This window comes from Nycticebus coucang, chromosome 16, assembly GCF_027406575.1.
Source record: "Nycticebus coucang isolate mNycCou1 chromosome 16, mNycCou1.pri, whole genome shotgun sequence".
NCBI classification, from domain to species: Eukaryota; Metazoa; Chordata; class Mammalia; order Primates; family Lorisidae; genus Nycticebus; species Nycticebus coucang.
This window is the reverse complement of record NC_069795.1, coordinates 20947271-20959229: the sequence shown is the minus strand read 5'-3', so window position 1 is coordinate 20959229 and position 11959 is coordinate 20947271.

Below are 11959 nucleotides of genomic sequence, written 5' to 3'. Positions count from 1 at the left end.
TTTGGCACATATTCTCCACAGGGCTGGATTTTCAGGAAGTTGTTTTGTGGTCTCACTACAAGTCATTCTCTGTGTTCTCTCAATTTATTTATTTATTTATTTATTTATTTATTTATTTTTGAGACAGAACCTCAAACTATCGCCCTGGGTAGAGTGCCATGGCATTACAGCTCACAGCAACCTCAAAATCCTGAGCTTAGGTGATTCTCTTGCCTCAGCCTCCCAAGTAGCTGGGACTACAGGCGCCCGCCACAATGCCCAGCTATTTTTTGGTTGTAGTTACTATTGTTTGGCAGGCCCAGGACAGATTCAAACCCGCCAGATCTGGTGTATGTGGCTGGCGCCTTAGCTGCTTGAGCTATAGGCGCCATCAATGTTCTCTCAATTTTGATGTTACTGTGTATCAAAGCAGCAAAGAAAAGAGCAACTTTAGGCCAATTAAATTCATAAGCACTGATTCTACAAAAGGTAGTTTGCACCAGAAATGGCTAATAGTTTACCAAAAAACCCTCTTTTTTTTTTTTGGTCTCCTTTAGAGTTTCAACCTGTAAAGATTCACATCTTCGTAAGTGGCCTATCTCAAAGGCATTAAGTCTTCTGGAAGCATTTTCTATAGTGTCCATGACTCTACCTCATCAGGAAGACATTCATGGAAAATTGTGTCTATCTTATTCTTTTGGCACCATTCTCTTGAAAACCAGAAAACAGTGGGGTTGAAAAAAATTATTTGATCACAAGAAAAGTATGGAATAGAGTTTAAAAGAGTCATGACTTGAATGAGGGTTCACCTGTAAATTTCTCCATCACTATCAGCGTATGCATGTGAAGAGGTATTTTAGGAGAAAAAAAACAACTTAAAAAACTATTAAGATTCATTAGCCTCTTGCTAATCAAATACGCATATGAAAAAAGTATCATTAAGTATAAACTTGCAAACTGATGGTGTGTTGACTACTAATTGTAGTCTTCACAGTAGCTGGAACTGACAACTGCCATTGTCTGAAAATTATGGACTCGAAGGGGTAAAATGAATAGCTCTGAATGTCATTTAACACCATAGTGACCACATCTTTGAATTAACTACAGCTATTGTGAGCCAATACATGGAGACCTGCAACAAGAAATGCATCAAGACTGTACTCATAGTTCATAGCTGGTAGCAAAATACTTGCACCAGGGAAGCACCTATGGCTCAAAGGAGTAGGGCGCCGGCCCCATATGCCAGAGGTGGTGGGTTCAAACCCAGCTCCGGCCAAAAACTGCAAAATACTTGCAACAAACTCAAGATTATTATAAATATCTTAAAAAATATTAACATGCACAAGTTACTAATTTCAGCTTGTTTTAATAAACCATTATCTAATAAAGTAATATTTTTGTCAAGCCTTACATATTGGAAATACTTTTCTTAAAAAGATAATGCATATTATTCATATTCATTCAAGGACTCATTTGCATGAATTGAAGTATCAGAGATCATAACTACAGAGAGACTTTAGGGATCATTCACTTCAGTTTTTTTGTGAAGAACTTCAGGCCCCACAAGACCTGCTAATGAAGACTGGACATCAGAATCCTATATATCTACAGTGGAGTGTGTCAACCCCCTCCCTCTGTAAGGTATCATATTCCTATTTGAATTAAATTGGAAAATAAAATTTACTAACCCTTGATTAATGTCCTCAAATGTATCTTGTTTTACATGCCTAAGGCCTCCGCATCAACAGTCTCTCGGCCAGTTATCAATTTATTATCCATCATGTACAAATCTACCTTTCATTGTCTGCTTCAAGAATGGAGCTGGACCCACCGAAAGTCTTTTTTTAGCCTCCTGGCACAACTTTAAGCTTTACAGAAGAGGATGCTGGAGAAGCTTTGCGGAAAGAACCATCTCCCCTTCTAGGTCTGAGGTACTTCTCTTGCAGGATCCTGAAGTACATAAGGTGTCCCTGCACTCAGCTCCTGCAGTGAAGATGACTTCTCTGATCCTGCAGTCACTGCAAATGGCTCCTGCAGTGCAGAGAAGCCAGCAATTCAGGGATACAGATTAGCTGAAAGGTAGTTTCTGAACCCCTTTTGGAAAATCAGAAAACTACTTTTTAACAGTTTAAAGGGTAACAATTCCAAAATGAATACATCTCAATATTGCTTATGGTAATTCAATATAAAGTCTCTACAGAATGACCCCTGACAATTTGTAGAGTTTCTGTGCTGGCTTCAATGATAACTTAATTTTGGGAGTTTATTTGGTGTTATTTTGGTCTGTTTCTTGGGTGCCACATGGTGCCACTGGGGTCTCATTGGTCCTTACGGGTGCTGCCAGGTGGTCAGAAACGTCTTCCCCAGGTCGCGCACCCTGGGCAAGGAAGTCCACAGCCTCTAGGACAAAAAGCCTTTCTCAGCAGGGCTCTGTATTGTGGCAGGTTTGCCCTTGTTGGTACAGCCCTCACCCCTCGGACCCCCAGTCTGGTGTTTCTGGGTGGGAGAGAGGAGTATTAGGTCCCACAGGATAAGAATATCTGTTGTCCCAGAATCTTCCTTGACAGTTCTGTCCAGTTGTTGGGTGTCTCTTAGTAAGAGAGGGAGTCTGGGATCCATTGGGACAAAAAGGCTGTGTGGACGAGCCTGCTTATAGTGACTGAATCCCACTCTCCAGGCTCCCTAGGTACTCCTTAGAGAGTATGGGTGTGGGGGGCTGGGGGGTGAGGAGCAATCTCAGTACTTGTCATTTGCCTTGGTTGGTTTTGTCACCAGCTGGGGTCACTGTAAATCTCCCTTTCTGGCATTGCTAGGTTCATGTGGTATTATTGGACGAATTGTGCAATCTGGCAGAGAAATGAGCCTACCTGGGCTTCCTTCTGTTGCTAAATTGGAAATGGGAAAACACAGACAGTGGCTTGTTTGGTTTTATTGAGTGAGACTCAAAAAAAAATAAATAAATAAATAAAAATCCCTCTCCCCTGTATTGTTGTCCAGTCCTGGGATTGCTAACCTCTGTCTGTCTTACAGAGCTCTCTTTCTGCTGTCTTTGTAGTATTTCCAGTGTTTATAATAACAGTTGTACTTGGAAGGAGCAGAGAGAAACAAGTCTATGCTATCTTAACTGAACCAGAAGTCACTTTATTTTATTTTTATATTACAATAGGCCATCGTTGCTAATACTACTACTTTGGAAAAGTGAAAATAATCACTACATCACATGTTAGTATTATGGTCACCTAAAATAATACTTAAATTGGAAGTTTGCATTATCATTATGATGCATTATTGTTATTGATAGGAGGCAGGGAGAAGGAAAATGGGGCCCAGGGAAGAAAGTGTGATTGTGGGAGGTGGTCGGGAGAGGGTGTTGGGCATAGTCATCCCACTACAGAGTGCCTGTGTAACCTACGCAGCCATTGGTTCCCTAGCTGTTGCTGGGCGCTACTTATCAGGAAGAAGGACCACCCCTGCCAAGAGCTAAGTTGAGGAAAGCCCTCTGGAGTAAATACAGGGCCAATCAACAAGGCCAGTTAAGTTTTATTGAAACCAATCAGTGTAAGCCACTAGGTTTGAAGGACCCGATCAGTGCTTGCCACTAAAGTTGGGGTGGACAGACAAGGCATAAAAGTTTCAAACAGCTAAACTCCCATGGCAACTGTTTGTATTGGAAGCTTTTCTATCTTCTTCTATTTTCTATCTCTCCTCAATAAATTATTGCTCTATAGCTTCTGCTTGCCTATGGTCTGTGAATTCATTCTGATTCCCCAGACCAAGAAACCAGAGAGAAAAAGAAAAATCCAGTATTATCATATTATCATTACTATCAAAATATTACCAAAGATATCTGAACACCATCCATAAAATTATAGCTCTTTCGACAAAATGTGATTGTAAAACATTAGTATCAGATTAAGGCATTGGTCAAATTTAATGTTGTCAGCGAAACACATTATCATGAAAATCTCATCCATTGTCTATTTGACCAATATTAATAGTATAAATTAAAATCTTTGGAGTTTTTAAATTTGTAAAAGAATTTGAACAACTTGGGATTTTTTATTTTTAGATAATAAGAACAAATTAATCATATACTCATTTATGATACTTAAATACATCTAATTAATCTCCATGAAAAAAGTGCTACTTAATGCTATCGATGATGACTTTATTATGTTCATATACATTTTTACTTAAGAAATATTTATTGGAAGCAGTGAACATTTCTATGAGTAAAAAGTGAGAAGCTTTATCTGTGACCTCACGAATAACATAGTCAATATCAAGTAGTTTAAAATGGTTCTAGAGCCTGTTTTAGAAAGACAAGTCTTTGTTCAAGAAAATGCCTTGAACCTTCAGATATAGAACAAGAGCCCCGAGAATAGAGTCTGGAAATAACATTGAAATAAAGGTTCAGCTAGATTACTCTGAATAAGATAGTAACAAGCACTTGAGGATAAGAAAGGTTGGAAAAGAGACTAGAGGAGATCAAAAAGAGTCAACTCCCGAACAGAGAACTGTAGCTTGTACAGAGGGGATTTGTAAGGCAGTTCTGGTAAGAGGATGGGGAAAGGATTTTTTAAGAACTGTGATAACTAATAATCAACATTAGTTGATATTCAGCTTTGTGATGTAAATCTGATGAATCATAATTCATCAATGAAACTGTACTTAACATATAACTTTGGGAGAAAATGAAAAACTTATCCACCCAAAAGTGGTAAGCGCTAAATAACACATGCTCTACTGAAATTTGAAGTAGAATGCTAAACTTGGTAAGTAAGGATGATTTATTTACTAAGCTTAAAGCTGTGGTACCCAATATGGTCGGCTGTACCCACATGTGGCTACTAAGCTCTTAAAATATGGCTATTCCAAATTGAGACATGCTGAAAATGTCAAATACATTCAATTTCTAAAACATAATATGAAAAGAATATATGATGCATTATTAATAGCTTTATTTGAGCCTAAATATTGAAAAAAAAAGAATTATTATGATTTCATCTATTTTCATTTTTAAAAATAAAAATTTTATTTATTTATTTATTTATTATTAAATCATAGCTGTGTACATTAATGCGATCATGGGGCACCATACACTGGTTTTATAGACCATTTAACATATTTTCATCACGCTGGTGTGGCTCCCATTTGTGGCTTGCATTATGTTTCTATTGCATAGTACCAGATTTGCAAGTAACAGTGATAGATATAATTAAGCAAGCAATTGCAATAGGAAGTATTACAAAAGGGATATAAGATGCCAATGGGGGAATCACATTACCTAAATTAAAAGGGTAAAGAGAAGGTATAAATATTACATATATGTGTAATATTAAATATTTACATAATGAGTAATAATAAGCCAGAAAAAAAAAATGCTCAGGAAGCATGGATAAAGAAAACTAAAAAGAGGAAATATAATAAGGAAAATAAATAAGTATGGAGTATAATAAATATCATAAAGGAAATATAATAAGTATGAAGAATAATATATGAGAGTCACAGTGACCAGTGAGTCAGGAAAGGCAAGCAAGCTGGAGCATCAACGATTTTAGAAGCCCTGTATGAGGATGTTTATAGCAAGATCATGGAACGCCAGCAAAGGATTCTTATTAGGATAGGACAGGAACAGATTTTTCCCTTGAAAACATGGGAGATGAGGCATGGAGAGCAAATATAGCAACATGAACTATCTGCAGTTCAAAGGGAACTGCAGATCCCCCTTGTATAAATATTCTATCTATAGAAAACAAGAAAGAAAGACCAAGTAAAGGTCCACATAAATTTGTAACTTTGGGGACAGGGGTCTGAAGGAGTTCTCTTTGGATGGTTTCTGTTTCATTATTTTCCCCCCTAAGAAGTAGATGAAATCACCTGATAAGAAAAATGTGGGAGAAGAAAGGGTCCTATAATAAAGAAGAATTAAGAAAGCTGCAAATAGCTGGGTAGAGATTGAGAGAAAAAGCTGATTAAAAAAAAAAATCGGGGATTATCTAAAATAATAGTGAATGTATTTAGAATGTATTCCAAGACATTTTTGCCTCCTTAATGATTAAAAAAAAAGTGTACTGAGATCATATCATTTCAAATGAATCTGTGTTTAAGAGTTCCTCATAACTTTGGGGGAAAGATGATGCAGTTCTATAGGATTGAGCATGAGTAAAAAAGAATATATTTATACAACAGAATTGAAAGGCATTTCCACAGAATAAATGGTAAAAAGTGACACAACATGGAACCATTTGCATCAAACACAAGAAGTTAGAAACTTCTTTGAAACAGCACATCATATACCTAAGCTTATGATTATTCAATTACATGGCTTGATTCTTTTATCCAGTTGTTGCTGTCATGGTGCGTTGTTTACATGGCACACAGAAAAAGGAAAAGAAAATGAATATCCAAACCAAATTTGTAGTAGTTGAATTGTGGGAAGTTTAATGAATTCTGTACAAAATTGATAAAAGGATTGTATTTTGTTTGCAAAAGGATTACAATTTTACATAATATTTGATAGACACACAAAGTTACTATATCCCTATTCTCACACCTATCCTTTCTTTTCCAGATATTCAAGTTAAGAGAGGTCATGAGAACCTAGGACTCCAAAGAAGAGCATAGCAAGGTTTCTGAAATAACAGCCAGTTCTTTCAGTGGCCACTTTTCTTGATGAATCCAAAACTAAAATTTAATCCATCACTCTGTTGCAATCCAAGTTTGGGAATTTGGTTTTGTTGGGGTTCAGTCCTTGGTGTGTGCTTGGCAGAAGAATCATCAGACATCCCAAAGTAATGAAAGTATGAACCAAAGTTTAGTGAAGAAGAGAAAGATAGATTTAGAGAGAAAGATACGCTCATCATAGACAATGAATGGGCCCCTTTGTCTCGACAGAAAAGGCCTTGGTTATGATCCAAACAGGTTTTATGCTGTCTGGACGGGGCCCACCTTTTGGTTCAGAGGTCACTTTGGAGCCACTGAGTTCTACTGTGCATGTGAACCTCCCATGAGCTTCTCTGAAAGCCGACTTGGGAGGATGAACCCCAATTTAGATTTAAGCCAATGACATGATTGAAGTAACCTTCCATTGTACCTATGCTGCTTGATCAGTGGGCTCCAGAATTGTCTGCATTGTTTTGCAGTTGATATCCTAAGTTCTGACTGGTTGACTGGGAGGGTGCTCTCTCCTCCCCCAGGTGTGGGCAGTTGCTCAGGACAAGATTAAGGCGGGGCAGCACCAGTTGGTAAGTCTACCCTTTGTCATCCAGGACAGGCCAGAGAGCCTCACTTCTCTATCTAACAGTTTTAACAAACATTTAGACACCTGCCAAGTGTTAATGGAGCCACTAAGATGACATATATGTACATGTTTATGTATGTATGTATGTGTGTATATGTATATATGTGTGCATAAATATATATATATATGCACACACATACACATATAATCATTATTATAATTAGGCCTTATAAGTTAGTGTTTAAAACACAAACTCCAGAGTTAGATATATCTAGTTGATTTCACCCTCCATAAACTGTATAACATAAGTTATTGTTCTTCTTATGTCTCAGGTTTTCTTTGCTGTAACATTTACATAAGATAAGCTACCGGCAAGTGAAGTAGCTGTATAAATAAATAAATAAATAAAATAAGATTTAAAAAATACTGTAAACCTTCCAGAAAAAAAATTAGTTTTAAAGTTGGTGTCCACAGCACCACATTGAAAAATAAATTCCCTAATGCAGGTCAACCCTTTTGTGAGAGGCTTTTCATTTCAGGAGCTGTATATATTTTGCTATCAGAAAATCCCCCTCATCCAAACATCTAAATTACATCAACTATAATCCGATTTCTCTAAATTTCCTTTAACAGCAAAAAAAATGTATGCTTCCATCTTCAGTGCCTATATCGCCACCATGACAAATACCATTAGAAAAACAAAATAGTCTCTTGGATATATATATGTATACATATATATTCAACTGTTCCCTTTCTGCTCTGTGATGAAAGTTTGTACCCTCTCAAAATCCATATGTTGAAATACTCATTCCCAAAATGATATTAATAATAAGCGGAGTCTTGGGGAGACCATGAGGTCACAAGGATGGAGCCCTCACAATAGGATTAGTGCCCTTATAAGGAGAGACACCAGAGAGCTTCCTTCACTTGCTCTGCCCTCTACCATGTGAGAATACAACAAGAACAGATCTGTAGAACAAAACTGTATAGATGAGAAACTAGGAAGACTGCCTGCCTGAGACGCTACATCTGCTGGCAACATGAGTACAGAGTAATGGCAATTTGTTTAAGCAGCCCAAATGGACTAAGATACTTTTTAAACTTGAATTTATCTTGAATAATTGGCATACTATTATATTAAAACTTCTGTAAAAACTAAGCAACAATTTAACAACAAGCCAAGAATGGGCCTTAAATGTTGGCCTAGTTTCTATCAGTTTTAAGAAAACATGCATAGTTTCTGGAAGTAATGAGTCAAAATGGCAAACATATATTACTGACATTTATTTCACATCTACTATACAGTTATAAAAGTATCCTTAAAACCACTTTATCCAGGTAAGCACTATTATCTTCTTCATTTCATGGTTGAGTAAATTCATCCAAGGTCATATTAGTCATCAACATCAGAGCTGGACCCTGCTCAGACTCTAAACCTTTGACATTTACCTCAGCACGATAGCCATTAAAACTAGAGAAATTAGGAAACCTCTTACTCAACATTTCTCTGCTGGGTTTCAAGAACTATACTAAAATAAACATAAAGAACAAAAAAAAAAACCCATAAAGATGTAAAACTCACTTTACCTTCAGCATATGCCCTCATGTAAAGACTTGTAATCTAGCAGAACCAATGACCTGCTATAAGAATGAGAGAGAAATGCTGATCTTGCAGCTAATATTAAAAAATGGCTATACTTTGTGGAGATAGGAGTGTGTGTATGTGTGTGTTGTTAAATAAAATTAGCAAGTTGCTTAAGAATATTTGGTGAAAATCTCATTTTTTTGCAAAATGACATATATGAAGAAACAGCTACGTTCATGAATGTATCCTAGAAAAAGTGCTACATGGCACATTGATGAATATGACTATGGTGCCTTTAAAGAATTCCCTTTGGGAAGCTATTCACCTTGCCAGCACCTAGTCTACCCTTCAGAGCACTTTCTCTAGGGAGAGTTGGGGAACTTAATTGTCAACCTCTTTTGACAGCAGTTCTGATAGGCATTCCAGAAAAAATTTCCAAAATTGGTTTGAAAGGTGGAATAGGGCTGGTGTCAGTGAATAGTTTTCCCTGGGGAGGACCTTGAAGGTGATTTTCATGATATTCAGCAATGAGGTATATAGTATTTTTTCTAGAATGAGTTTGAGAATTTAATTGTCTAAACTCATATATGTGCTTGTAAGCACATAGGAATAATTTCCAATGTAGAAATCAAATGTTATCTATAAATTGCTGTAAGGAATAAATTTTGGAATTTTCTTTTTTTATCACAGATTTTATATGCTTAACTTCATTTTGCAACATATACATGTCACATACCACTTATTCATGATAAATGACAAAAACATTTTATACCATATAATATTAATAGGTTAACTTTCATCTCCAAAGTATTCTATAAAGTGTGTATTATCTCTATTTGCCACTGAGAAAATAAGAACTCAAAAACATGAAATTATTTGCCCAAATTCACAAAACTGAGTTGCAGAACTAGAATTTTACCCCAGGTCAGAAGCTTAGGTGTTTTCAATTGTCTTCACTTAACCCAAAGGGAAGGACACGCATTCATTTATCAAATGTACTTATTGCTTCTAAAATTTTGTTGAGCAAAGTTTTGGGTTGGCTTTTGGTTAAGTACAGGTAGCTGTACTTGATTTGTGGAAACAGGAATGGTTGATGCACTTCAACCCAACCTTGTCTTAGTACATGTTAGGTATCTTTGAAATGATTCCAAAACTTTCATCATTTTCTACATGAGTGACATGTTTTCTGGTGACAAGAACTTGGAGTGCACTTTCCTTTTCTGAGAGAGTGTGAAGCTAATCAGACCCACATGTGAGAATCTGGAGTGAAATCCTCTTTCCCTTGAGAATGTGATATCATACCTTGTCAAATCTGACATGTGAGTTACTGACCTCAACTACTGGATTTGAAAATACACACAAACCTAAGAGTTTGAGAGCGTAGGCCTTGCCAAGTGATACTATGTCATCTACTTCTCTAAAGACAAAGGGCTCAGGCTGAGTACCACAACCTGTTAGCTTTCAAGCTAATCTTAGGTTCATCATGAACTCTCTGGTAGATTGTATGCGTCTCCCTCGATGTTTGTGAAAAAGATTCACCTCAAACTTTAATTACACTTTATTTTTCGTGGAAGCCTCCTTCTATCCTAATGGAGCAATTAGACTTGAATAATCTTCAAACTCACTCAGTATGTGGTTAATGCACCTTGTCTATTCAACGTTTTCCATGAGAGATTTGTTCCTACTATTGGCTAAGAAACAGTTCTCTTTGTGTGACAACGAACTGTGTGGTTCATGAAACATAGTTTGGTCACCTCCTTATTTTAACCTTACAAAACAGTATATAATGAATTTGTAAACTTGTTTTAATTGGGAAGTTGGATGAGTAATAAAAATAGTAAAAATAGCTTCTAAGTACAGATTTTTAGAGAGAAATAAAATCTAATAAAGATTTAGACTCAAATTAATGTTAAGATGGACATTATGTTTTTTTGTGAATGGATATTGGTGGTTATAATTGGAGGTATTGCAGACATGCATTGGTGATTTAAAAGATGAAAGCACCGGGGACTGTAAGGAAAAGGTCATTGAAAACAATGGTAACCTATTCATTTCAAATAAGTGAGGAAAAGATGAACTATTGATTCAATGGTATTACATAACTTAGAAAGCCATTTGGAAAAATAAATCATGTTGCCTTTTAATTTTGTATCAAAATAATTTCAGATTAACAAATTATGTTCAAAGAAATTTTTCAAGTATCAAGAGAAAGCATGAGAAATTTGTATTAAAATATCAGAGTATGGGATGCTTTTAAAATATAAAGCAAAATGAAAGCTGCAAAACCTCTAATCATAAAGGTATAAGATGAATAAGGAAAAATATATGCACCCAATATCATGAAAATACTTAATGTCTATTTAACATATAAAGTGCGTCTCTGTATCAATAAGAACAAAATAGTAATAGAATACAGATAAAATATGTAAATTGATAGTTCATAGAAAAGAAAATTCAAATGTCTTTTAAACATATGTAAAATTTCAAACATATGTTTCAAGAAAAATATATTTTTTTAATCTCTTACATGGCAAACACCAAAACAGTTTGATAACATACTGAGTTGTTTGGTGGTGGGTAGAGAAATAGACGAGGGAAATAGAAATTTCTATAATTACTAACTCTAAGAAGCAATTTGACAATATTTACCTAGTAATCTAATATAATGTTATACCCTCATCTGTAGTATGCAAAATGACATCTTATCATTTTAGGATAAGGTAATTGATGGCTATTACTAAAAGATTAGATAATTGATGGCTATTGCCAGTGGAGATGGATGTTATAGTACTTTGCCTACATATCTGACCTCATTATCTACAACTGCTCAGGGAACATTGGAAAAAATACAGCCTTTAAAATCAGGAATCATGTTTCATTCTTGGAACAGATCAATACTATTCTCTTCACTTTATTTTTTTATCCTAAAATTTAGAATATTATTCTTCACATTATTGCTATGAATATCAAAGTATATGAAATTATTTGACATGTAATATGCTTAATTTTTACCTATTTATTCGCTTGGTCATACATTCACCAATACATTTCTAACATGAGTAATCTTGGTAATACTCATTATCATTTATCACAAAAGAGAATTATCTCTGTACTTAAAAATATTGGACTAATAATCTTTAATATCTCTCTAA